General features: G+C 47.5%; 1 protein-coding gene across 5 annotated transcripts in view; it reads right to left on the minus strand.

Annotated features, from left to right (window-relative positions):
- Positions 1-27,971, minus strand: part of CCDC92 (coiled-coil domain containing 92) — a 139,594-nt gene that overhangs the window by 19,466 nt on the left and 92,157 nt on the right. The window contains exon 1 of one of the 5 annotated variants that reach the window (XM_075110351.1): positions 8,234-8,332. The exons of 1 other annotated variant lie outside the window; for it this stretch is intronic. The gene's annotated coding sequence lies outside the window, so the exon portion shown is untranslated. Of the gene's footprint in view, positions 1-129; positions 384-435; positions 521-8,233; positions 8,333-27,971 lie in introns of those variants that run through there. 3 more of the 5 variants (XM_075110350.1, XM_075110349.1, XM_075110348.1) reach the window with 3 other exon arrangements.

The raw sequence follows: 27,971 nt of genomic DNA on the forward strand, positions 1-27,971 counted from the left end.
AGCGGCGCCGCCACCAACCCGCTCCGCGCCCAGCCCCAGGGGGTCATGGTGCCGCTACCGGCCCCTCAGCGGGCCCAGGGCGGAGGCACCGGGGTGCCGCAACCCCCCGCCCCTCAGCCGGTCCCTCACCTGCTCAGCGGCTCCCTCCCGCCGCCTCACCGGGCCGCCCACCCCTCGCGGCCGGCGCTCATCGCCCCCCGCCACCAGCCCGAGGGAGCCGAGCGGCGCCCCGCGGGGCCGGCACTTACCGGCGGCGGGGCTGGGGGGGGACAGACGGACGGACCGGGGGCGGCGGCGCAGGCGCAGGTGCGGCTGCGGCAGCCCGGCCCGTCGCTACGGCAACGGGGGGGGGGGGTCAGTGCTGTCACCGGCCGCGGCCCTTAGCCCCGCCCATGGGGGGGCGCGTGCTGGGCAGCGGAGAGCGCGTGCGCTCACCTGGCGGCGCGCGCCTGCGTGTATACGCGGGGAGTCGTGCGTGCGTGGGGCTGCAGGTGCAGCAGCGTGGGGGCATCGCGCACGCAACTAGCGCGTGCGGCCGCGCGCTTGGAGCAGTGCGTGCGCGTGTGCACGTGGAGCGGTGTGCACGCGCGCGCACTGTGTGAACGAAGCGGAGGGAGGGCCTGGAAGCGTGTTCGTGACCAGAAGTTGCGCGTGCTCCAGAGAACCGGGACAACGTGCACGTGCAGATGCGGGGTAAAAAACAGGAGGTTCCCCAGAGTTGCGGGATTTTTGTTCTGTTGGCAATATGTCAGCACGTGTCTGTGTGCCCAAATAGCTCATGGCGACGTGTGCATGGATTTCCCTGCAAGCCCCCTGAAATAAACGTTGGAGAATTCCTCTACGATCATCAACTGTCGGCCCATCACCACCAGGCCTCCTAAACCATGTCACAAAGGGCCACGTCTACACGTTTTTTGAACACCCCCAGGGATGGCGACTCCCCCACCTCTCTGGGCAGCCTGTGCCAGGGCCTGACCGCTCTTGCAGGGAAGACATTTTCCCTGATATCCAGTCTAAACCTCCCCTGGTGCAGCTTGAGGCTGTTTCCTCTCGTCCTCTCATCCTATCACTAGTAACTTGGGAGGAGAGACCGACCCCCACCTCACTAATGGAGTCATAGAATCATCAAGGTTGTGAAGGACCTCTAAGATCATCAAGTCCGCAGCTGCTTCAGGGCCCCGGTGGAGGAAGCTGCTAGGGGTGGCATTTCTGCAGCCTGTCCATTTCTGCACCTTGGCTCTGCAGTGTAATTTCTGCATGAATATATGCATGCGACCTTAAACTGCACACCAGCCGTGTAGGTCCTGGATGTGCAGCCGTATGTGGTCAGATATTCCCTGCGCATCTGTATTTTTTGCATAAAACCGTGTGGAAGATTACGCCACGTGGCATGATAACTGGCATGCGATTGTATTTCTGGCAGGTGCACACAAGTTCAGCTGAACAGTGTGTGCACTGGCAGGCACGCGCAGAAACTCCCACACAGCTAACGAGTGCAGGAAGGTTGGGGCCATCGGGGGATCTGCCCACGAGCAGGACGTGGCCCCTGTGAAAGGCACACATAGGAAAAGCCTAATGAGATTTATTTTGCATGCAGATTTGCACAGTGTCTTTTCTGTGTTTGTAATGGAAAGAAGATACTTCATTATAAGGGACTTCAAAATTAAGAGACAGAACTTGATTTTTTTAAAGCAGCCAACAGAAAAAGCCAGTTATAGTTTCTAGAAGTTAGGGATAACATTTTTCTAAGGAGAAAGAAGTATTATACCAAACACAGATAACTCTTTCAGGCCTTAACCAATATAGAATTCAGCAATAAGCTGCAAGCTGGTGGACCCACAATGTGCTTCTGTTGTGCATGAGGAAATGGAGAACGGATCTACACGTACTTTGCACCTTGCGGCTCCTAAAGCCGGGGAAAATGAAGTGCAACATAGCCCAGACAGAAATATTTTTAAGAAAGCTTATTAGATCTTCGTTAAAGCTAAATCCAAAGACGACCAGTTTCGCATGGGCATTTAGAACAGAAAAGGCTGCTACAGGAGGAGACTGAAATGTACCAGCAGCGATGGCGAAAGGCCCTGCCGCAGAGGGAGCAGGCTGCTGTGTCCCGGCAGCATGGGGTGGCCATGAGCCGCGTCCCCAGGGCACCTCCCCAGCCTCGCACCCAGCGGCGCTGGCAGCGGTGGCTCCCCACGCCCCGTGAATCCCTCCTCCGGGGCATCTCTGCACAGCAGCAGCTGCGCGAAGCAAGGCTGAACCCAAATACTGGTTTACAATGTCAGGCAGGCAGGGACCCAGAGAACAAGCCCTCTCCTGTTCACGCTTTCCCTTCCATTTTACCTCAGATCCATCCAGCTTTTTATATAAAATGTGGACTCTTAATTTAGGATCCCGTTAGGTGACGAACTAGTCTGATAAGCTGACTCAGTTGGGACCTGTGCCAAAAAAGAAATGCATTTGCCATTTGAATCATCCTGGCAGGAAAGACAGAAGGATGTTAAATTCAGTATGGGTCCCTAATAACCTAACGCAGATGAAGGAAACCCCCCAGCTGTGCTGGAAAGAAAGTGCTTTTTATTAACGGGCCTCAAGATATGACATTCATACAACAGAAATAGACCCCTGTAACCCATGTAAGGAAAACGTGTTGGAAACAAAGGGATGAAAATACATTCGTTCAGAAATAAAACTGAAATCGTCCCTAAGCATTTTTTCCATATCCCCCTGGTTTCTCTGAAGTTTTTGGTTCTGTGACGTTTCAGCCTGCAAATGTCACCCCAATTTGTCGTCCTTTAAAAGGCTGCTCTGTTTCAGCAGCAGCATCTGCTATCCCTCACCAGGTGAGTGGCCCGCAGAGCTGCTCCAGTTTCTTCATGTTCATGAAAATGGGAATATCTTTGCCTTGCAGGGTGCCGTGAGCATGGTAATTATGTGTCATTAATATCTGCAAAGCTCTTTAAAAATCCTGAAAAGGAGGGTGCTGTGTAATATGGTTAATTATAGCTCAGTCCCTCCTCTTTGCAGAGTTGGGCCGGAGAAAGCTCTGGCCCCAACCACAACTCCTGAACTTTGGAGATGGCCAAGGGGTTTTTCTCCAGAAATTCAAATCTCCAATCTTTCAAAGTGCAAATGCAGGGCTCTGAGATATGAGTATCTTACAGTAAAATCTCACATTGCTTATGCTCCACCAAAATCAGGGATCATAAAAAGCTATGTTATGACGTGCAGCAGTCCTTAAGGCCCTACGTTGCCTGTGGGTTGTACCTCTAGTGTAATTATCAGTCCTTCCTACAGCTACAACTTTCTGTGAAAACTGCAGGCATCCTTTCAGAGACTGGTTCTAAGCGACCACCCCAGGGTCAGACAGAAAATCCATGGGGATACTGAGATAAAAACCAGATTTCTTGACTCCCATGATTTGACAGGATCAGGCAGAAAATCTAGCAAGTAGACTCCACATTTGAGGACCTCCGAGTCGTGGACTTCGTTTCAAAGACCTCTGTCCCTTCGTGACTTACTCTTCAGCCATATGGCCAAACTCTGCAGAGCAGGGAGCTGCTTGCACGGGTGGATTTGCTGGGATTTGCCAGGATGCAATCATCTGTACGGATTGCAGCTGTACAGGCCTTGGTGCTAAGCAGGGCGTTTCAGGTTGGCCAGTCTGTCTCAGGACCAGCTGAAGAGTTGCTCTGATCCCCTGCCATGTAGCCCTGCATGCCCTCCACAGGCTGGCCTAGCTGCATTGGAAATGTGCCATGTTGCTTGCACGAAGCATCTCCAAAGTTTATATATAGAAATAAATCAAGTGGCTGCAAAGCCTGGTCAGACAGTGCAATGCCTGGGGAGGAAGGAGGGCTCCCAGCAGCGCTGACAGCAGCAGGAGCAGCACCTGCCTGCCAGCACCAGCTCTGGGCTCTTGTCTCCATTACCATTCTGTCTGGGGACAGAGAGAGTGGGACCAGGTAAGAGGATGAGTGGAAGCTGGTGTGTACTTAGTGGAGGGGCCATGCATACTTTAAAAAGCCCGTGCTAATTAGTTAACGGGACATGAGTGCAGGAGAATATTAGGGAGAGGTTAGGGCAGGAGTGGTCCTGTCCTGTGTTTTGTCTCAGGTGATCTGGTCCCAACTCCCTGCTTCTCTAGTCTTGTGTTTGCTCTCCAGGCTCTACTAGGAGCCAGGACAGAGATTTTCCAGGGCATTAGAGGCAGTGCATCTTCCCACTCTTGCTGGCTCTTAGCTTTTAAGGTGCCTCTCTCTCTCCCCTTATTTTCTTTTGCTTGCTTTGTTTTTTAAAGAGCACAAATTACAGGGATGGGAGACAGCAGCAGGCTGCAGAGCTGGAAGCAGAAAAGGTTCATCACCTCTCCTGTGTCGCTGTTGTTTCTCTTTGCTGTGCATCTGTAATATCAACATGCACAGCTGGCCAGGCTTTGTTTCTGGTAATGCAGATATAAATCCAGACACCCTCTACCCTATGAAGCCAAAAGAGTTACTATTAATTAGATCAGTGTGGCTGAGATAAGAATCTGGGATTAGCTTCACATTCACCCCATCGGGAAGGAGGCTGTGCTGGAGCAGATGCCTCTCCTTGTAAGCGGGCAGCCCACAGGTTGTCACACGAGTCCTCCGCTCTTGACGGCGGTGCGCTGGGGGTAGGACAAGGGGAAGGGTATTAGGAAAGTCTTTCCCAGAGCTTGGGGCAGAGTAGGGAACAAGAGCCAGGATGAAATTCGATCAAAATGTCAAAACCTGAAGGGTGATGTGATCCCTCCCTGTTCCGAAACGGAAGATTTAAAAAATCAGAACCAAATGTACAGAAGTATGTGTGTATATAGAAACATTTCTATCCTAATCCTTATTTAGTACCTTTGCTATCAGACATCCTATTGAAGAAGCATTAGTTAAAACCCCCAAGGCCTAGTTCTGCTCAGTGACACCAGCCAAGCCAGCATTCCTCCCGCAGGGCTGTTCTTGAGCGCTGTCTTTGGTCCCTTCGCAGCATCTTACCAACAGCTTCTAAGATAATTAGCAGTCATCAGAGGAGATCTAATTTTTAATCAACTTCTCCCTGCATGGGAGAGGGAGGGGAAAGCTTAGTGAATGGCAGGAACAGTCAGTGTCAGGGAGTGATGACAGTTCCTTTTATTGTCTTCTGAAGAACAGTGACATTACTAAGGATTTATTTACAGAAGCTGGGAGAAATGAGGGAAATGCTGTCAGCTCCTTAAGGCAGGGACTGGTTTTAGTTATTGTTTTTCCTTTGTTTGCACAACACTTAGGCCAGTGGGTTTCCTGGTGCAAGAGGAAGCCTCCTGCTGCAGAACAAGTAACATCTGATGACAAGTGCTGGAACTGAGGCTCAGACATCTATTGAGGACCAGAATGGGAGAAAGCAGGTCAGGATCCAGGAGAAGCCTAATCTGGCCTGATGTATGGGGCAGGAGGAGCAGAAGGTGGGAATGAGCTGCGTGAGCTGCACATGTGTGTCCGCACATGGGGGGAGGCACAACACAGAGATCCTTCTTGTAACTCTGCTGCAGCGTGGCTTACCACTAATGAAACAGTGCTGAGCGGAGCATGGTCAGCCGTCTCCCAAAGGTGGCACAGTGGCCTGCATTGCCTTAGTGGTTGTTTGCTTTATAGTGGGATGCTCTGGAGCATCAGTGGTTGCCTTTAGTACAAGAGAACATCATCTGCAAATAGATCTGCCAGGCCTTGCTCTGGAAGTGCAGGCAGGCAGCTCCCCGCAGCAGCAGGCAGCCAGAACGATTTTGCACCCCTGATATCATAGATTGCCCAAAAGGCTAATTTAGTGCAAGCTGCCCTTATCTCATCCATTAAATGTCCAAGTGAATTGACCTATTCCCTAATTTAAAACATTGCTACAATTGCTGGCTGGGAGAAGGCATCAGCTCCTTATGCAGTCAGCTCCCTTATCTCCACTTTACCAACCAGACTCAGAAAATCCATTATTTTTCAGCATTAATTCATGAGATGGATGTTAGCCAGGATTCTGTGACTGAACATATCCTAACAAGGACAAGGAAAGCAGTTCCCACTTTTCAATTATATCATGGGCATTCCCCAGGAACCTGAGGAGTAACAGTTCCTGTTATAATCAGAAAGAATATGATTAAGGCCCAGAGCAACTTTCAAAAAGCTCTTCAACTAGGCAGCTAAACTTAAACAATCAGTCCACAATGGACAACGGACAAGTTGTGAATAGCCTAGAAATAAGAGGAGAAGAACAAACATTTTTTCTAGTGCAAAAGAAGACCTGCGACATCTGCATTTTCTTTTGTATTTTAAGGCTTTTACAAAAAAAAAGCCACCCTCATCTAAGTACACAAGTAATCATTGACAGCATTATAAACGTATGCCCAGGCTCTGCCTACTGTATTCTATCAGAGATCATCAGGAAAAAGGCCAGCGACCTCTATGTTCAGGGGGCAAAACACACGTACAGAACCTTGTCTGTTTTGTCAGACCAGCTAGATGTGCTGTAGCTATTACCATGCATTAGCTCTCGTCACATACATTTATACTCAAGCCATGATTGCTTCCTTTCAGGTCAGTGATAAAACGCCTTTGGAGAAGCAGATTGGCAGTGGGAGATGTACCCTTGGGCCAAAGAATCGTTACATTATCAGCATCAAGAAACCTACTGCAATGTGACTTGACAGTTGCACGGTACTAGGCTGAGGCTGTGTTTACTCTGGACTTTTTGGCCTGGCTTACATTAATTTTTTTTCCCCTCTCTCAGTAATTTCCCGTCATTGCTACCACATGGGTTCATTTCTATGGCAGACAGAGGAAAAGACAAGTCACTGCAGTTGTCAATAGCTGAATCAGTACCATCATCTCTGCAAGCTGATGCCTGCCTCCCCCAGCAATACAGGCAAAGAGGTAGGCAATTCCAAATCCTGGCTGTACCTAAGAGTGGAGTCAAGTATGTAAGAAAGTATTAGGCGAAATGATTGCAGGCGGTCGGGAACGTCCTCCACCAATTGTGCTCTGTGATTTATAATCCTGCTCAATACTCAGGTGAGTCTGATCACCTTGCATACAACTCTGCTGCCACAGTCCTCCATGTCTTCCTCATAATAAGCAGTGCCCACATGAAGAGCTTTAAACCTTGTTGGACAAAGGGCAGGAAAAATACAGAATTCCTTCTGCCAATGGGAGATTCAAGGCATGGAAACATTAACTAACTTGTTGGAGCACACTGGGAAGCTAAGCTACATTGCTCGAGGGCCTGCCTTACGTTTTAAGAGAGATGATCTCTATTCCCATGGAACAGAACACACTGTTAGCTAGGGAAGTACAGACACCTATAGTCTGGCTTGCAAAGAAAAGGGTTTTAAATGAAACAGGAAACAGCACAAAGATCTGAGCTTGCTTTATGAACCTAAGACACGTACTTGCCTATAAGTGTAGCATTCCACCTCCGTACAACACAGCTGCTCCATGGTCTCTAGATGAGGAAAAATGAAGGGATTTTGTTTTATCTTCCCTGATGGTGATTGGTAATGACCTGTGAATTGGTGTCATGTGTGGCCTTTTTTTTTTTGCAGGCTGTAAAACAATTAAGCCTGTTCCCCAGTTATAGTTTTGCTTCTTGCATCTGGGAGGGTTTTTGTGCTTGCTGCCGGGGAGCACTGTGTATCTGGGAGTTGTAAAGATGTCTGTGGTTTTATTGCTAGATTTTTACAAACCTCAGGTTTGTATTTTTATTACGATTGCTGCTGTGAGGATGTTTTAAAAAATATTGCATTTCTCTTTGAGATTACGTTCCTCTCCGTTGTGCTTTCTCTTGACATTTCAGGGATTTGGGGGATACTGGCAAAACACACAGAGTAAGCAAAGGAGATCTCCTTCACCCCAAATCCTACCTTTGCCAAACTGGGGAGGCACAGGTTGTTTTCATGTATTAAATTAAGATAGGCTTGGGCTGGCGTGAAGCAGTGTCTGAACAGAGCAAGCATGCTGTGATGTTAACAGCCCAAGACAGTACCATTTTCCCTCTCCTATCCAAGCTGCTGAATCTCTTCCCAGCCCTCCGTCTTCCTCATCCAAACCTCATATAAGTAACACGTTTTTTGGGTAATTGACGGATTGCACAGGTGTGTGTCACTGTTTCCAGCCTCTTTTCAGATTGGGACGATTGTGTTTGAGATTGATTAGGCAAATGATATGCAAAGGGAAAATCCCTCCCTTCCCTTTCTTACCTGGGGCCAATGGTAAAGCTGAGTTGCAGAGATGCCCTGGCATTTGCCTTCTGTAAAGCTGTGTCAACTCTGTTGTTACCACTCAGGGGAACTCTAAAACCACATCATCTTGCCTTGAAGACACAGAATTGGTTTCCATTAGATTGCTGAAAAGACCAAAAAAAGCACGTAGGAATCTGCAGACATGAAACTTGTGGTCAGTCTCAGCTCATATCTTTTTATTGTGTGTTCATTTTCAAAGGACTGCAAAGAATCTGGCAACTATTAAGGAGCTGGTGATAGAGCTGTAATTTACATGGCAGTGTCCTGAAAAGAGCCAGTTTAAGTATTTGGGAAGATGAAAGTTGGAGTCCATTTACTGTATGAGCTGTTGCAAACATTCAGAATTTCTGATCGATAGGATGAGGATGGAAGTGGATTAGGATAGAATAATTTTAGATGTTGGGAGTTATCCTGTATTATTTATTATCAGAGATGGTTTGGTCCGGGCACTGATGGTGACAGTGCTGTAGCCACCGAGTCTCAGCCCTAAATAAAGTATTCATGGGTACTATTAAAATGCTGTTGCTCGCATCCTCAACAGATTTTGCAGGCACAAACTCTGAGATAACACTGGGCTGAGAGACTGCTTGACCAACTGACTGGAGCCTTTTGGCAGTTCAGTGGTTTTGCTTCTGGCCCTTTCTGCTCTGTGACCTTTAGCAAGGCAGTTCCTTCTCTCTGCCCACCTCTGCCTGGCCGAGACTGTCTCTGGCTGTGCAAGTCTGCAGGACCTGGAAAAACAGGTAGAGGCTTCTTGGCAGCAGAGGGATGCCAGCACCAGATAATCACCAACCTGAGTCATCAGGTCTGCATAAACACAAAGCTGCTCCATCAGATACAGTCTGTGCCTGGCCACCCCTTCTCTGGGTGTGAGAGCTTCCCTTGCTGTGAAAATGTTGCTGACAGCAGGTCTGTCCCTGGTGCAGGTTCCTCCCTGGGCCTCCATACAGGCCTGGGGCATGAACAGAGCGAGGCTCCAGGGAGCATTTCTGTATAAAACCAGAGGAGATATAAGGCTTTGTATTTTGTTTTGTGTTTTTCCATACGGGGTATGGTGGTTTGGCATCTGTCAAGTGAACAGATTAAGAACAGATGGGGAAAGATGTGAAACCCCGTTGATCTCTGAGGGATTATTTGAGAAACACAGAGAACAAATGCATGCTGGATTCTGGCCCCTGCTTTTACGTACTTTCTGCAGGCACTGACCAAAATGCGCTTCGTGCTGGTGAAGTGTTCCTCTGCTCCTGTGCCTTGGGCACCTCTGGTCTCCTGCCCTCTTGTGCAGCTGGTCCTTTCCAGCTTCCACCATCTCGGGCCTTACCTGGGCTGTACCGGGGGACCCTCGTGGGGTCCCCCCCCACCAATGGGGCTGTGAGGAAGAAGGGCTGCACCCTGGCCCCCTTCCTTTGTTGAAGCTGCATGCTGCAAGCAGCCAGCTTATAGCTCCATTCCATTTCACTGGCTTATCGTACATCTTCAAAACAAAGTCAGGTCAGGAACGCCACGGAACACATCCCTGCTCCAACGCGTCCCTAGCCGGGGTATCACCACATGCATTTTTCGCTTGCAGCCAGCAGGGGACACTTGCTTTCTTCGCAAAGAGTTTGCCCTGCACTTAGATGCAACAAAGCAAAAAAAGGAAAAGATTCAGAGCTCGGCCACACGTGGGCACTGGAACAGCAAGAGATGGGCCTGTCCCAGGCTGCTTTCTAGCCCCAGGGCTCTGGTGGTGCCTTTTTCCTTAGCCTTTCATGAGAACTTTGAGATGTGTCTGCGACACGCTGTAAACTGTGCAGGCTGGCTGCGCCGGGGTCCTTGGGATGTGTAAGCAGCTGTCCTCTCTGGTGTTTGTAACCCCCCAGATGTGGTATTACCAGGCTTTGCTTCGGAGCGCATGACTCCATGGGTGGCAGGAGGACGTGTGGGCTGACTTGGCATTGTGGATGATGGTAGCAGCATAGATCTCGGTGCAAAATGCAAAACCTTGGCAAACATTAAGTTACTGAGCTTGAACTGAGCTCTCTGTTGCAAGGTCGTCCAAGCAAACCATCTTCAATCTGGATCAGATACGTAACTGCAGACATGGCGCATTTGAGATTCAGATAGTGCTCAAGAGAGCATACTGAAGCCAAGCCAGGACTAATCCCTGACCTCTGCAGCCTGTTTGGCTCCTCTGATGGCCTGGAGGAACATTAAAGTTCCCCCATTATTTGGCTGTGCGGCCCTGGAGGGGCTGAGCCATGCAGAACCAGCCAGGGTTGGAGCCCACAGCCCCACTGTTGCTAACACATAGGTTGTGAGCAGTTTTGTGGCAGCGGATTAGCAGGGTGAGAGGCACCCTGGGCTCTTGAGTGCCCAATGCACCGTAGCCCTCTTTGAGGGAGCCTCTCTGCCACATGTGGCCCACAATCCTGTGCCAATCTTTATACTGCAAGGCCTGAGTGCAGGACAGCAAAATCAGGCCCTCATCCTGCAAATGGCTAAGCCTATAAACTGCCCTACTTCCTTCAGGGGCTGGACTTGCCTGTGACGTTAAGCAAGGGCATGGATGTTTGTAGAGCAAGATCTGATTGTACTAGGTTTTGCACTGACCTGAGCATCTACCTGTAAAGATGCTCCTCCTGCTTTTCTTTTTCAGGCCATCCCTGTTTGTTAGTGTTTGCAAGGCATGCCTCTGGGGAGAAAGGCACTTGAAAAGGCTGGTTTTGTTTACCCTAACATTTTTTAATCATGGGTTACTTTTTGTTTAAGGGTTGCTACTGGCTTTCCCCACCTCATGTGGAACATCCACATGTTTTCCTTCTGGTAATTTACAGGAAGGGAACCAACAAAAGGAGAACGAATAAAAGTTAAATCTCTGTGGAAAGCCCAAGAAGCGTGCAGGTCCCTTTGAAAATGCTACATCCACTGTGCTATGTAAAACCTTAACAGTTACATCTAACCAGTAAGTACTTATGTCTTTAAATCATCTTCTTTAGGGACTTGGGGACCCATACACAGAAAATGGAGTCAGAATAGTATAAAGCTACATACACCATATCTGTGCTTCAAGAAATAAATACCTCAGGTCCTGAATGATGCAGTGGGAGATGCCCATGCTGCCCAGATAAGTCTGGGTTTTGGTGAACTGTGCTATGCCTTCCCCTTCTCTTGTCCTCTGTCTTGGAGGCAAATACGGTTTTACTCATGGCCCACAAAGGAAATCTTGGTCTTAACTGAACCATCAAGCATGATACCTAGCACTGTAAAGGCAACACAGACAAGCGTGCAGAAAAACACACAGAAGTTGTGGAGAAAGTCCTCCAGCCTTTCACCACAAATGGGCCCCAGTATAGCTCTCCTGAGGAATAACTGTAAAATGTGGAGCCTTCTGGGCACGTGTGGTGCTGGAGCTGAGACTGAAGATCGCCTGTGGACTGTGCACCTCACTTGGGGCTCCCATGTCCACCCCAGCTCTTGCTTACATTGCAGGAATAACCAGAGCTACAAGCCACTGGGCTCCTTCACCTCCCGTTGTTCCCGGGCTGCCTGTAACTGGGACCAGCTGTAGGAGAGGGCCCAGCTCTACAATAAAAACTGTCTCCATCCCAGAACCAGCACAGGCCAAATCTCTGGCGCAACAATTTGAGGGATACATTTCCAGCACAGTGGAGCCAGTGCTTGTGGTAGCTCAAGTGCCCTGCTAATCAGCAGAAAGATGAGGTGCAGCAGACATACAGGGAGACCTTGGGTCCGCAACATAGGCCAGACCCTGCTCCGGCCATAAAAGTCCCACATTAGGCTCTAAAGATTTGTTAGCTGGAATTAAGCAGCTTTCTGGTCACATCAGCTAGATGTAACAATCCCTTCTAGCCCATTAACAAAAAGAGCTGGCAAGCCTAGATTTGATGACTGTCTAAACAATATGAAGAGGTGGTGATTTGCTGGCGATGTGTAAAAAGAGGCAACAAATCAGCTGGCAACACTCACCGGACTGAAATTAAATCAAAGCAAAAGGCAGATGACTTCGAATGGTCTCCAAAGGTCACAGAGAAACAAGCAAAAACTGATAAAGTTCACAGGAAAACAGAGCAAGCAGAAGGAGCATTGCATCTTCTTGGCACTGGGAGCTGTTGGCATCTGACTTGCAACAAATGTATTTCTGAGTTAAAAAAATACATTTATCATTTATCAGGCTCCAACGGTTGCTGTCCCCCATGGTGGGTGTGATGGGTTACAGCGCGAGGAATGTAGCCATGCCCCATCACTGCCTCATGCTGTCCCAACTATTCATTAGTCACAGGAAAGGACCTGCTTCACACCATATAGCCTCCTTGAGAAGATGGCTATTGTGTGAGATTAACGCAGAAGAAACAGCTCCAGCATTTGAGCTCAGAGGCCAATGGTCCTTACATGAGGCGAGATATAACCACTAATAAGAAGGAAGCAAAAAAGAGCCTTAGCATTGAGGACACAAAATAGCAGTGCACCAAAGTCAGTGGAAAAAGCACTCTCAGCCCAGTGCAAGGAATTCGGAAGCCACGAACAGCAGGGCATCCTACCCATGGGGGGATGCCTAAGCAGAAGGAGGACATACGTGTAAGCTGGTACTTTCCTAATTACAGGATCTGCTTAAATATATTATGTCCCATGCAGTATCATTGAAACAAACAAGTTTCCATCTTTTGGCAGTTTGGTTGGTACAGCATTTAATTATCTCTGCAGCGTGGTGCTGGTAGCAAATGCTTTTCAGACACCTAACATGGATAAAATAGGCAGAAAAAGTGCAAGTATCCCCTTCTCTCTTGGCCTTTAGCAATGACAGAATTCAGCCCCCATAGTATCTGCTATGCATTTTCCTTAGTACTGCATTAGGAAGCAGCTGTAGTAGGCTTAGAGCAACCAAGCCCAGGGGAAAGGGAAACACATAAGGGAATGGTTTACACCAGTTCCTCCCAGTGCTGTGACATGAAGAGTTCAAATCAGTATGTGGGTCACAAGCTCCCATCAGTCCTTTAGAGGTCTGAGCTCTTGCGGGCATCAACTTCCTGCAACCAGCAATCCTGAACTTGGACATCAGAAATACACCAGCCCACACGCCAAATCAAGAGCTTCTGATTGCCCCCAGCTAATGGCACTGGGCTTTTGGGACCTGTGGGAGAGACCTTCATGAAGATCCCAGCCTCAGGCCTGTTAGAAATGGCTTACTTTTGTAATGCAAAAAACTCCTGCATCCTCCAAGCCCCTGCATGCCCCCTGCTATGGGGTTGTGGGGGATACACAAGCTTCATGGGAGGGAAGGATTGTCTCAGTGCTGTCTGGTTTGGGTGGAGGAGTGGGTGGTGGGTGATGCCAGTTCCAATTCCTAGCAGGAATCTGGATGTGTCTGTGCTGGGAAATTGCAAAATAGTACATTGTGCTAATTAATGCCAAACAGGAGGGCTTTGAATATACATCATCAGAATAACCTTTAGCAACCACTAGATGCCTTCCATCCATGAGTATCTCATAAAGAGCATTTATATTTATTACGTGGCAATGGAAATACATCTCAAGAGCAAACTGCCCTGTGCAACCATAATGCCGAGCTAGGCTTAAATTGTCTAACATGCACAGAATGAAACACCACTCCGTTCATTCATGCTCCGGGAGTGCTATTTTCACCACTGGCAGCTCCTGCTGCACTAACTAAAATACTTCTGATCAGTCCAACAAATTTTTTTCCAGGTTTGCTTCTCCACAGTGAAACCGCAGACCGTGCTATATAGAAAGCTCTGAGCCTTGAAAAGTCTAGAGTTACTGTAGGTTGCAGTGGTTGGATTTGATCCTAAAACAATGAAACCAAATGTGAAAAAAGACACAGATGGCTGTCGCCTCTGTGCCATTTGGAGTGGTTTTTGGTTTCTAGCCAGTCAGCCCCATGCCACAGTTATGCAAATAAAGGCAGCAAAGTTTGATGCAGTGGTATACACATCTCTAGCAGACTGTGGCATGAGGGATAAAATAGCTGAGTGTTTTTGAAAAAGGCAAAAAGATCACCACACCACGTTGAAAGACAGGATTTAAGGACACAGAGTGAAACCATAGCAAAGGAGGCTTTGCTATGGCTTTTGATGCACCTGGATAACTGCGTGCTCATGGGCATGTAGAATCCTGAAAGGCTGATAAAGCCTGAAAGCCCTCCTTAAGTGGTCCTCGGCCCTTGGGGAGCTGGTTGCTTGTCCTATGTAATGCCACCTCCTTAGGATGCAGGCACTTGTGCGGAGTTCAGCCCTGCTAGGCTAACAACTAGCAGCAATGAGAGGCAAAAAAGGGAAAAGCCTGATGAGAAGAGGAATGAGAAGAAGCCATGGGAAAATAGTTCAGATTGCCTTGACTGAGGGTACATGGCCAAGGTCTAGACCTTGAATTTAGCGTGGTGTAAGGGGACGTAAACAAAACTGCATCCTCTTACTCCAGAGCTGGATTTAACCCTATGGTGAACTTCAAGAAGAAACAAACGGGTAAGACTGGGTTGCAGTCCTATAATAAAAATGCTGTTCTCCAGTGAGACACCAGTAATAGAGCAGATTTTAATCTCTGATAATTAAACTCCTAATCAACCCCCTTTTAAAAATGCCTGATGGTTCCCTTCTCAATCTCTTGTGAGGATGGGGAGGCTTAGAAATGTAATACAATTCTGTGGTTGAGTTAAACGTCAGGCAGGTTTCAGACTATGTTTTACTAGAACCAGATGAATTTCTAAGCTCAAAATTCAACATACAGAATGCTGATTAAGTTTGATCTGGTGACCATCTGTCCTTGTGTTTGTAGTATGAGTAGCTAAATGAAATTCTGGAAGAAAGGGGTTATCTTAAATACACACAGGATAAAGCAAATTGAAGAAAGCCCCATTCACTGTTGCTATGTGAATCTTCTCAGCAAGAGGGGAAGATTAGGTTTGTCTCTGAAGTTACATATGCTCAAGTTCACTTTTTTGACTCTTAGAAGCTGAAACACCAATCTGTAAGTTTTGCTGTAATTGCATCTTGTGAATTTTCCTTTAACTGCACACTAAACCCAAGCAGACAATAGATTGAGTTCTGGTAGTGAGAAATGTTTCACTGTCAGAGCAAGTCAGTATCTTGAAAGGTGTAAGTTGGTGCAGCTCGATGCAATTTCCCACCTCTTCCAACTGGTCAACTTGGGCCAGTAATCACCACAAATTCCACCCCCCTCTGCCTTTCATCCTTATATCTATCTGTGTATCTATCCATCTTTTTACTTAGAGCAAGTGAAGACAATTAAATTATGACTAATAGCTTGATAACCAACCAGAGGTCATCAAAGAGCAGAGGTGAAGGCTGCCAGACATTTTTGCAGTCATAATAGAAATTTGCTGGAGAAAAGAACAGTATGAGAAGTGATGGCATAACATAATGCCCTCCTTTGAAGAGAGCCAGCTAAGAGGCTGGGCCCATTGGCAGACTGAATAGGGAAGAAGAGAAAGTATTGGGAAAGGCAGAAAAATAGCACTGTGGGGATCACAAATACAGAAACAGAGACAGTGCTTGTAAGACTTGCTAACGGAAATGGTTTCTAACATGCGAAGGCACCAACTTCTGGTGCCCAAACCCTATCTCATGCCACGGGCTTCTTTGTGTGAAGAACCACAGGGAGTGCAAAGCAAAAACAAATTCAGTCCGTATCCTTTGCCAGTTTTCCCCAGCTGCCCGAGGGACTTTGCTCTTTGAAAAGGAGGGTATCTGTTCTTTAAAAGGAGTTGTTCACATGTCAGCAAGTCAGTCTGTGTACCAAAGGAAAGATGCCGAGGATGGCTGCAGGGCTTGGGCTGGGGTGCAGGACAGATACACAGAGGAGGCAGCTCAGCAATAACCACAACAAGACCGACTGGCTGAGATTTGGGGAGCGCCTTGGGTGTGGGAAGCTCTCTGCTACTAAGGGAGCTGTCTGTTCCAGGCTTTCCCATTGCTTACCCTGAGCCCAACTGCTTGATCTCCTTGTAAAAGGGAAAAGGCTGCAACTGTGATGCTTTTCTGGGGGAAGAGAGAGTCACAAGAAGTCCCTTGGGGGGGCATGAAAGGAGTTTGGCATGAAAAGCCAAGCAGATGTCTTTGAAACTCCATGTGTATTGGGTTGTCAGTTGTCTGCTCTGATGACTCCCTGCTTCCACAGGCACATGCTCCTGCCTGCATTAATACCCACATTAGGTGCTCATTTCCAATGGCTGATTCCAATGGGAGGGAGGTCTTATAGGCAGTATCAACAGTACCTGTGCAAATGCATCTGGCTTCGATAAAATCCTGCCATTAGTGTTCAAAATCTCCAGCTGACACATGAAAATCCAATCATTAGGCTCCTTTCTACCTCAAACAACCCTAGGAAAAGAGCACATTGTTTGAACATCACTGGGCTAAATCTGTGCTTTTTACAGGACCTTTTTTCTTTGCATTTTCTTTTTCTTTCTGAAGTTTAGAGATGCTTATTTTTCTTGCTAATTCTTTCCTCCCGGGTGCTGATAGGGATCTCTGGAACATGAGGCCAGCTGGAAGAAACTCAAACTGCTTTCTAAATGTTGTTATGATAGAGTGCAGGGGGATGTGTCTTTGAAGCTGCTGGGCTCAAGAGATGTCCATGATTCAGGAGAAATGCAAGAGGAAATTAAGCTCTTTTTCTGGAACAAGATTGGAGCCCCTGCCTGTGAAACACAAGCCACTTGCTGGTGTCACCCCACACCAACCTCTAAGGAAAAGCAAACTTTGGTAGATGTTACTTAGTGGATGTTTCTGCACCTGGCAGAACAAGGGCCTTGGGCAGAGCCACCTCCTGGTACAAGGGAGACTGCAGTCTGACTGTTCAAGCTAAATAGTCCAGTTCAAGTAGAGGTGTGAAGGTGCTTCACATCTCAGACAAATTAAGCCCTCTCTTAAACCTGAAGAAGGAGAATGAACAAGGGAGTGCTCTCTCTCTGCCTTCTTGCTTTAAAAAATGGTAAGTATTTTAAAATCACTTGCTGAAAGCACAATCTGCTGCTGGCAAATGTATGAGGCAAGTCAAGGCAATAACCCTGTGGCAGGACACAGGAATTGGAAAGGTTTTCATGGGGGAAACATTGGGTGTTTTTTTTAGTTCCTTTGCTTCTGTTTGTCCTTTCTTGTTGCATGGATCCCTGCACCCATGGGAACAGCCTCCACGACACTGTGCTGTGGTCAGTCAGACAGGGGCTACCCCATGATTAACAGGAGTCATGTGTGGGATAGAAAGGAGGCAGTGGGCACCCTGGCCCTACCTGGCATCTCTCCTATCCCACCTGCTCCTGCCCTGGTCCCTTTCTGGTAGGTGCTTGTCAGGTGCCATCATTCAAAGTTGATTCAAAAGGGACTGGGGAAAGGGAAGAGGGGCAAGTCCCACTCCCTGTTCACACAGGTAGCTGTCCTTACGTTCGGTGACCTGATACATTTTACGTTGTTTCCCTGAATGGATGAAAACCACTTTTATTTAAGAAGAAGTTGAAATCCTGGCCTCATGCCTGGAAGCTTCAGGTGTTGAGGCACAAAGCAGGGGCTTGCACTGCCTAAATACAGCCCTGCCTGCTGGAAGAACTGTTTGATTGCTCTATCCCTCTCTCTGCCAGGGAAGGCTAGTTTCTGACCGTCTCCTTCCCAGCCCTTTCTGCAGCCTGGGCTGAAAATCCCTGTGCAACAGGGCTCTGTCAGTCCCGCGGGAGTCCTGCCGTGTATTCCACGAGGCACATGCGGTTATCAGCACCTTGGCAGAGATAAAGAAGGCAGACAAAGAGAGAAGTCCCCTAGGGAAGAGATATTCAGCCTATTCAGCCTAATGTTTATATTACTGATTCAGTCCTAGTTCAACTCCAATGTGGAGGGGAAAAAAAGAAAATAAAGGCTTTCCTCAGAGCCAGACTTTCAGAGAAGCCCAGCAGTTTACTGACTGCTGGCCCGTTTGAAAATCTGGCTTCAGTCATGGCTACTGAGCCCTTACAAGTTTCTCCTTCAGAGGAGAAGAGACTTGACGGGACTCTGGCATGGTGGGAGGTTGACAAGCCCTCATGAAAGACATTTGTAATGTGTGGGGCCTGGGAAGCAAAATGAAGAGACAGCCAACAGCCTCGAGGAAATGGAGGGGAAGAAGCTGCACATGGTCTCTCTATCTACAGAGAAGAATCCAGGTCTGCTTGGCTTCGCCTCCCTCCCCCATCTTCCCTTTGTAGATGTCTCCTGTGCAGTTTCTGTAAGCATTTCCTGGGAAGGTTGAACAGCCAAAACTGCACTTTTAAATGTCTCTTTTTTAAAACCACACTTGGTAAAGTTAAAAGGTGTGTGTGGGGAGCACAGAAGTATAATATGGAGGCAGCTTTATCTGCACAAAGTATAAGCAAGTTACCAGCCAACTCTAACAGACTCTACATCAAATCATACAATCTCTTAAAACATGTGGTGGCAAAAGCGTCATGCTGCCTGTCTGGAGCTGGCCTCACTCAAGCTTTCCAGGGCTCTGCTCCCCCAGCTCCACCATGGCCTGCCTTTCCCAGCATGTGAAGCAAAACCCAGAGCAAGGAAAAGCAGGTGCCTCTGGTGACCTCCTAGCCCTGGGTGCTGCGACAGTGCTGCTGTGCTCATCACCCTGTGCTTCAATATCCCTTCTCTCTCCATCCACCTGCTTGCTTTTGCCTTTTCCATGATGGTAGGAGCATTTTGGAGCAGGAATGGTCTGTTTTACACGACTGTACACAGTCGTGTACATTTTTTGTACAGGGGCCCTGTTTCCTGGATGAGGGCTCTGAGCACTCCCATATTTACATCTGCATTGGACATTACAATTCTCTGCCTTGGGAAGAGATAGTGCATGGCCATTTTTCCTCCTCTTAGGCTATGAAGAGGCTAGGCAATAGCCTCCAACGAGGACGTATTCACTTTGCCATGGATGCACTGCCTGTGGCAAAGTCCTGGGAAGACCTCCCTTCATTGGATGATTTTAGGGTAGACATACAGCTCTGAGGAATGAGGAATTCCTACTCCTGCTTTTCAGGAGGGGGAGACACTGGGACACCATCACCAGGGACTTCTAATTGCTATAAATAATGTCAGCTGCGAGTAGAGAAATCAGACAAACAGCTTTGGCTCTATCCTTTTTCTCTCGGCTCCACAGACGAGCAAAACTAGGATCAGTTTTGAAACATCTAGTGCCAAGGCAAGGCAGGCATGTTTGTAAAAGAAAATGACCACTCTTCACCATCCAGTCTCCAGTATGCATACTGCTTTCCAAGGGTCAAGCACAGGGTAAGAGCTTCAGAGGATCTGAAGTCCGTGAGGACCCCACATGTGAACTCATGCCAGGCTGGCCCAAAAGATGCAGTTGAGATCTGCCAGCTGATTATTTCATTAGTTATTTTAAACAACTGACTCAGGGATGATCCCACCCAATGGTGGCACCTGTAATTAATACGATGCACAGTACAGGACAAATATCTCCAGGTAAGATCCAGGTATGCCACTCATGTTGCTCTCCCTGACCAAGCCTCTTGAGACAACAAAAAAAATCCAGAGCAGCAGCTCAGGCTGAGATGCCCATGGGTAAATCAAACAGAGGGAGCGTTCTGGCAAGAACACTGGCAGATGAACATGTCCTAAGAACACCCTGGAACTACCTGTCCTGAGCTATGCTTAGCGTCCACCTCCCCTGAAATCATGGCGTCCTCAGCCCCACGCAGGCTGTAGTCCAGTGGCTGTAACCTTTCCTCACGATCCTGGAGCAATCAAGTGCCCAGGGGGTCTCATTCCTCTAACTCTGGCAAACCTTGGCACCAGGAATGTGAAGCAGCCTCCAGAGTTGCCACGCTTGAAACCCAAAGTACAGAATGTGTTTCAGAATAAAGGCAGTTCAAGTGGTGTCAGCTCTGCTTGTGTTTGTTTCTATGGAAAATTGTTACTTTAATGTGAGTCATGGGAGTAATTAAGGGATAAAGAGCAGCACTGCAGTTAGTTCGTCAACACGCTGGTGCCATTGCAAAAGCAAAGGGAAGTGTACGCATTCCTATGGAGACACAAATCCAGCCAGGGTGCTGGCAAAACAAATGCTCCCATCCTTTGGGCTTTGGCAGTCTCCTCTGGTCTTAGTCAGGCTGGTGTCGATCTGGAATAGCCCTGCTGATGTGATTTACCAGAGAGTCAGTGAGGTTGGTTCAATTTAAGTCAGGGTGCACAAGACAGAGGGACCCAACAGGGTGAGGACCCCAAGTGCAGGAACCCAACATCATAAAATGGTGGAAGCTTAGATGGCTGTTGTTTGTTAAACTTGACAATAAAGAAAAACATACTGCACTTTTGCTGATTTTTCTTTTTTTTCCTTTAGGATGTGCTGGACAAAAAGAAGAGCTTGCAGACGTTCCCTGTAAAAGCACTGAGCTGAATGGCAACTGTCACAGTACTTTTTACCCCTGCATCATCACCAGGGCTGCACTAGATCAGGGAGAGACAATGCAGGGGTGTGGAGCTGAGCTGTGCTTGAGCAGGAGGTCTTCAGCCTGAGAGAGCTGAATCTGATGCTGAAAGCAAGGGGGGAGGAATAGGGGCTCGCTCATTAGGGACCACTGATACTTTTGAGACAGGTTTTTGTGGCTGAACCACTCTGCCATGCACTAATGAGCAGGTTCTCTGAAGGCAAAGAAAACAATGTGCCAAGGCAGGAAATGGAGCATGGAGATGAGTGGGGAGCGAGACAATGATGGCAATATTGTGCTGCTGCAAAACAGGCCAGCTTGGATGGAGTTTGGAGGTGGGACAACTCCTGGATGGGGCATTGGCACCTGCCAGGTATAACGGAGCCTCTATCCCAGCCATTTGACTACAACAGCAACTTTCCAGGCTGGTCTGGAGGCTGTAGCAAGTGGGTTCATGTGTTCCAAGTCAGACCTCCTGCCGATTAACCAACAGTTTGGAAGACATTTATTAGAACCCCCTTGGTGCTTCTGGACACATCTCCCTGGCACAAAGGAGCACCATTTGGGCATAGCTATTTAACATGGCTCTAGGGCTCCAGACTGCTGGTGCTCAGCAAGAGATGCTTGCAGCCTCCACTCCTTTTGCCCAGCAGATACAGCACCACCAGCCCCTCAGGGCTACCAGTGGGGGAGGCACTGGCAGGCACTTTGGAAGGGGATCTGAGGAAAGACTTGAAGAGTAATGTGTGCCAGGAGTGCTCCGTATTTGCACCTGTCCATGTGGAAAGATTATTTCTCAGCTGAAATCCATACCATGGCCCCTTCCTTTATACTCCATTCTCCTTAGTCTTTGCAGATGATTTCAAGAAACACAGTTTTCCACTTTCTAATAAGCAATTTAAATGCTAAAGGGTAGCTTCTCTGCTGAAAGCAACTGAAGCCAAGGAAGCTGTGACAGTTTATGCCAGCTGAAGCTTTGCCTTTAAGTAAATGTTTTAAACTTTCCACTAAGGAGACTAAAATAAGCCATAGCATGAAACATTAAGAGCAAAGAATGAACTCTGGAGACCAGAGGGATTTGGGAAATGAAATGAGATCCATCTTGCTGGCACATTTTCCCCCCCTGTCTATTTTTGGAATTTAAAAAATTCCCCCAGATTTGTCTTTTACAGACCAGCCTTTTGTTCAGTGACCAGCATTGAGCAGCCTCCCATTTCACAGTGAGCAGGTGAGTTTTGGCAAGCCAACACGCAAAATACAGAGCTGGAAACTATTAATATCTTTTACTGCTGGAGTATGGCAGGGCTTGGCACAGGTGCTATTTGTTTTCTTTAACAGGCTTTTCAGCTATGCAACTTGCAACCAAATACTAGACGAACAAGAAGATTTCTAGTTAGTGAGCAAGTTCTGATACCTTCTCCAGACACTTCTCCAGAACGCTGTGATGCTTGCCATGACCAAGTAGGTTTTACTTGGGGAATTACAGCATGGGTTTGACCATGCGCAGCTGCACTAGGTGTGTTTATGTGACCGAGTGGGAGGCAGCCTGGTTCTGCTCATCGGACTCTAGACAGACTCAGGAAACCTGGGCTCTGACTCCTGGCTGTGGTATTAGCTTTCAAGGGGACCTCAGCATGTCACTTAAAGCCCAATTCTCCAGCTGGCTTGCAACCTACATTTTCCACTGACTTCAAATGGAGCAGGGGATCTTTGTTGCCTATGAAAATTAAGCCTCAAAACACTTCAGTTCTCCCCATGTTTAAAACAAGGAAGACAGTATTTTGAGATCAATGGATAAGAACACCTGTGAGTGCTAATACCTATGTACCCTGCCAAGATACCAAGAGATTAAGCAAATATTTTGAAGGGCTGCAAGATCTTATGAGGCAGGTATGGGGCTGTTTAGTATGTCCAGGATATATTTTTCTCCCTCCTTTTATGTTTTTCCACAAATGGGAGAACTCGGGCAGAGAGGGACTAAGACACACATCCTTTTTTTGTTTTGGTTTCAGCTGTGCTGATTTGCTTTGTGAAAACTAAACTAAGAGCACCTGCACTACCCCTTACTGAGGCTCAGTAGAGGGACTCTGAACTGAAGACAAAGAGTCCGTCTAATGGGGCCCTAAGATTTGGCCTGAGTATCACCACAGAAGAGAGAGCTGAAAAGCCTAATAATTTTGGGAATGCTTTGTCTGGCTGCGTAGGCTTCAATGCTCAACAGGATGTCATGAAGTTGATAATGGTTCAGGAAAGATGTGTCCTGTAGTGGGAGACTCCATCCACTCAGTTTGGGGTAGCTCATTTTAAGAAAGAGAGTGGAGCAACTGGAGTGTGTGCAAATAGAATAAAATGAATGATAAAGAGGTTTTGAAAACATGACCTGTAAGGAAAGGTGGAAGGAAGTGAATTTGTTTAGTCTAGAAGAGAGAAGAATGACAGGAACATGATAATGATTTTCCAATATTTTCAAAAGGGATAGCAACTGTTCTCCAGAAGCTTGGGAAGGAAAGAAGAAATCGGCTTAATTTATAGCAAGGAAGTTTTAGACAGGACTGTTGGAAGACCCAAGTAAATAGAAAACCCTGGGATGGGCTAGGAGGGAAATGGGTAGTGTCCATTATGGGAAGATTTTAAGAACAGACTGTAGCAATTCAGATGCAAACTCGGGTACTTTACAAATCAAACAATGGTGTTTGCAGATGCAAAGATACTAGACTGTGTTGAGTGTGGGCAGATGGTTGCTTACACAAAACTGTTTTGAAAGTCACCCAGGTGTGACAGCACTGAATACCAGTTGATTAATTCAAAATTAAATAAATATAACTGGTGTGGGGGTAACAAACAGCATTCCTGTCTCCAAAATTGCTTTCGGACCTCATTCCTAAAGGATAACGCATTCCTTAAAAATCACTGATGACAAAGGAGATTACAAAGAAAGGTGGCTATGGTACTGACCTCAACGGTAGAGTGTTACAGAACCTGGAAGGCTTTCAAAGCTGGCAGATCACAATATAAATAATCTAATATATTTTCTGACTTGGGTAGCTCAGCCTTAAGAGGGTGCACCTTTTTCTTTGCCTATTCTCCCTCTCACCTTTTGTGCCTGAAGAGTTAAAATAGCAACTTTATGTATGTTTTTACACTCCTAATCACTGGCTCAAGTCACAATTCTCACAGCCCTGTCTCCTTGCAGCATGGGAAATCAATCCTGCTGCACTGCACGATGGAGAAGGTTCAAGTGTGTCACCTCATGTCCCCAGCTGCTCCTCTGCTAGGCACATCCTCCACCCGGGCTGAACGTGGAAACGCTAGAATGGCAGAAATGCAGCACGTAGATGGCGCATGGCCAGCAAATGTGTCTGCAGGCACAAAGATGATGCAGGCAATGGAAAGTATTCACTTATCAGCCCATGCAGAAATCTACAGGCATCTCCTAACAAACACCCAGTCCTAACGCCTCCTTTTGCAACAACTGATCTCTTACTAAATGCAAGACACTCTTGCCCAAAAAGCTGAGCCTTGAATCTTGTGACTGCTGTTGGCACAGTTTTGAAATGAGAAGAGCTGGAAGTGCTGTTCTCTGATACTCTCCAAAGGAAAGTTCCAGTCTCCTGATGGGAAGAGGCACAGCATCTACAGAAGACTGCAGGTTGCTAATAATACTTGGGTGAAAACCCGTACCCAGTTATATTATTCCTCCCTCACTATTCCTCCAAAATTTCCTCCTCCAGGGTTGTTTTCTGTACAGCACCTGGAGAAACTCTGCTAGAAGATGGTAGCACAGGCCAAAGAATGAGTCAAAATGACCTACTCATTTTAAGGAATTAAGTAGTCTGAAAGGATTAGATGCTCTTAAGGTGAGAGCCAATTGTGTGACACTATTGCATAACAAACCTTTTGATATCTCTAGGTAAGAATAATGATAATAATTCCAATTTTGTAGACACTGCTTTGCTCTCTTCTTGAATCAAGGGCAAAGTCTGTGCACAGCCAGCTTCTCTGTGGGAGCAGAGATCTGTTCTACACTGACATGAATTAGAATATTCCCAGGATGGGGTTCACAGTTGCATGACAGCAACGCAGCAGTATGGGGCTGGGGGAATTCGATGCAAACACTACCCTGCTTAATTCACTGGAGATTGCCTGGCTGTTCGTGTCTGCTGGCTAGAAGGGCTCTCGTGTCTGGGCCGCACTGCAGGGATGCCTTGTGTTAGTTCCTCTTCCATTTTTCACTTCTTTCGTTCTTTTTTTTTTTCCCCTAGGAAACCTCTTGTTAGACAGGACTGAACGTCCTTGAAAGCACCAGTTATAACAAACAACCAGGGGCAGATCTCAGGCAAACGCTGCACGAGTCGGAGGTCACAGCTGGAAGTGGTTTTAGGGGAAATTCAAAATTACTGTCAAAAGCAGTTCTCTCTCATTTTAATTGTAATTGGTTAATCTCATTTTATTTGCCTTGCGGCTATGGCTGTGAAGCTTAGGAAGCTCTCAGGGCCCCTGCTCTGCTCTCAGTTACCCTGGGAGCAATTCTGAAGACATCAGCAAAGTTGCTTTGGATTTATCCCTTGTGCCACAGAGACCAGAGGCCATTGCTTGGAGAAGCCCTCAGTGAGGGAGGGAATGAATGTGGCAGACGACTGTTCCTTTTTCAGAAATGAAGACAGACAAACGGTATTCACTGGCTTAACCTTCCTTATGGCCCCTCTCCTGAGACTTGTCAATGGCCAGTGCAGAGAGCTAAGAGATGGGATGGTTTTGTGCATATCACTCTCTTCATACTTCCTGCACCTGGAGGAGGGGAGGGATGGGAAGCTACAGCTGGTACAGCTGTTCTGGGAAGGGGTTAATATGGTGCCAGGATAACATCAACTGAGGATATACCCCAGAGTGTTTGGGAAACAGAAAGTCAATGGGAACAGTCTGCTCCTGTAAGCATGTAATGCACCATGCACAGAGCTACTAGTAAATTCTCCACTAACAGGTTAAACCTATCTCTGCAGTATACCCACAACATGAGGGCAGTGTTTGTCCAGTGGTACCTCATCAAGTTGCAGAGCACACAGTCAATAAACCACTCAGGATTAGGCCAGCAAAGCACTGCTGCAAAACCAGGCGACGCGTTAACGGTCTGTGCTGTGTCTGGTAAGAGTTTGGCGAAGACCTGATTGAACACGTCAAGCAGCTTGTCTATGGCCCCTGTCTCCCCACCCTCTCCTCAGCACATGTGTGCAGTTGCATGGAATTTGTTGCTTTGACTTGCAGGCAAGTCAAAAAGCTGTCGAACAGCGATCACATCTAACACCACTCATCATCACCATCAATTGTTCTCCAAATGAAACAGGCCACGTCGCCAAGCAAAATGCTTGGGAAGATATTTTTCCACTGGACATGCATCCAAAATAAATACAGGAAAATCTCCTTCTCCAAGCACTTCTCCTGATTACTTTTCATTTGAATCATTAGTAAACCCGAGATATGCACATATTAGCACAAGGCCGATGAAAGCCCACTTCAACATAGTGCCCCAGGTTTTTTTCAGAGATTAATCCTCTTTGTTACTTTCAGCCTATGAGAAAAACATCCTTCCAGCCTATCCAAAGCCAAGATGATATGCACATCTTCACATATGCATCCCTTGCTAGATGGATTCTTTTTGCAGCTGGTCATTTCAGCCTTGAAGAATGCTCTGATGGGAGCTTGCCACGGTTTGTATAATCCTGCATTTACTGTTAAGTCTTTGTCTGCCCTAACATGCCAGTTCTGATGAGACCCTGTTGCTGCAGCTTTGGGATTTTGCTTCAAGGTAATCCCAGACTCCACCCTTGTGACTGAATCCTGTCCCAAACAGAAACTCAAGTTTGCTGCCTTGGTGTACAATGAGTAGAAGGAAATTATTCCCTCTCTAGGGGCTGGGAAGGAGCGCCATGTCTCTGAGGACTGAGAATAATCCCACCTCTCTGTGGATGACTACCTGGGCCTGTGAAGAGTTGAGATCTGCAACCAGAGCAGAAGTACAGGGAGAGGAGAGCTCAGAACAACAGCCATGGCTTTCCCTCACTGACGAAGCCTGGGAGCTGCTGCTCTTAGCATCCACCCTTCACTGTATTCCTTAGCGTGGCTTCAGGAAGGGTCTTTCAGGCTCACAGAGTAGGAAGGGCTTTTCAAGGCTGGAGCTTAGTTTTGCCAAGATTTGAATCCAAACCACACAGATGTTAGCTTCAGCGGGTCCCACCCAAATGGCCCAGGTTCACTCAAACCTCAACCCAAGACCCATCCCAGGCTCTACAAACAAGAGCTTCTCTCTTTTTCTCTTTGCCCAAATCCCTGCCTGCAGCGGATGTCTTGAAGAACCTGGCTTGCAGTTTGAGACCATAATGAAACTTATGAAACGTTCACTCCAATCCAGTAACCCAGAGGTGGCAAAGGCAAATTACAGGCCTCTACTTCCTGGCTTTTGTGTGCTGGCATTGCCTCTGTATATGCTAAATGCTGTGGACAAGAAATGTTCTGGTTTGCAAGAAAGCAGACTTCCAGCAATTGCTTTTACTTGGTGGATTTTCTAATAAATCAGTACCCATCTCTGCACTTGTCCCCATTTCAGTATAACAAGACAAATCACAAGAACTGAATGCACTGAGCTATGGTGCAAGCATGTGGGACTCCAAGGATTTCACCAGGCTCCCTCCCAGACCTGGCATACCAGATGCAAAGTACTGGGCAGCCCAGGGCCCCTCTGGAGGTGACTGCACTTAAATGGAAGCCATTTCTTTTGGTCTATCTTGACCTGGGCATGCAGTAGAGCCCTGCTGCTTTCTGCAGTTAGGGTGGGAGTGTGTACATGTGAAATATGCCAGAAGCTGAAGCTAGGGTTGCACCACTGCTTAGAGAATCAGTATTTCTAGCATCTCCAGTCTTAATTCTTAAAGCAATTCACTTTCCCTTGCCTTGGATTGCTTCCTTTGCAAGAATGCTTGGTTTATTCCTAATGGTCCCTCTGTGTAGCTGTGAAAGCAACTTACGGGTCAGGGCCCTCCCTCAGCTCGCTGCTATGCTCGTCACTGGGATGGTCCCTGCAAGTGGCTTGCGGCTGGTGACCTGGCAGGCACGTGTGCTGCAGTGTCACGGCCCCAGCAGCACCCGGGAGGTACCAAGCCAAAGCCCTGCGCCAAAGGGGCCGTGTCATCCTCAGCTGCTCTGTATGTGCTAGAAGTGCTTGGAGCAAATGGGGCTCCAATGCGGGCAAAGGCAGAGTTACAG

Source organism: Phalacrocorax aristotelis, chromosome 15, assembly GCF_949628215.1.
Source record: "Phalacrocorax aristotelis chromosome 15, bGulAri2.1, whole genome shotgun sequence".
Taxonomy (NCBI): domain Eukaryota; kingdom Metazoa; phylum Chordata; class Aves; order Suliformes; family Phalacrocoracidae; genus Phalacrocorax; species Phalacrocorax aristotelis.